Below are 206 nucleotides of genomic sequence, written 5' to 3' on the forward strand. Positions count from 1 at the left end.
CACCAAAGAGAGGGACAGAGGTAAGGTATGGAGTCATGGCGACACTGGAGCCAGAGCAGCTGACAAAGAGTATGGTAACGTTACTTGGCAGTATCACTGGAGACGCTGTAAGTGACAATTGTGAGTTAGTTCCAGGGCGTACACATAACCAGCACTCCTTAAAGCATCCAGGTCTGGTAACATTAAGGAGTTGGTATGCCGAGGTC

The sequence above is a fragment of the Mastomys coucha genome, chromosome X (genome assembly GCF_008632895.1).
Source record: "Mastomys coucha isolate ucsf_1 chromosome X, UCSF_Mcou_1, whole genome shotgun sequence".
NCBI classification, from domain to species: domain Eukaryota; kingdom Metazoa; phylum Chordata; class Mammalia; order Rodentia; family Muridae; genus Mastomys; species Mastomys coucha.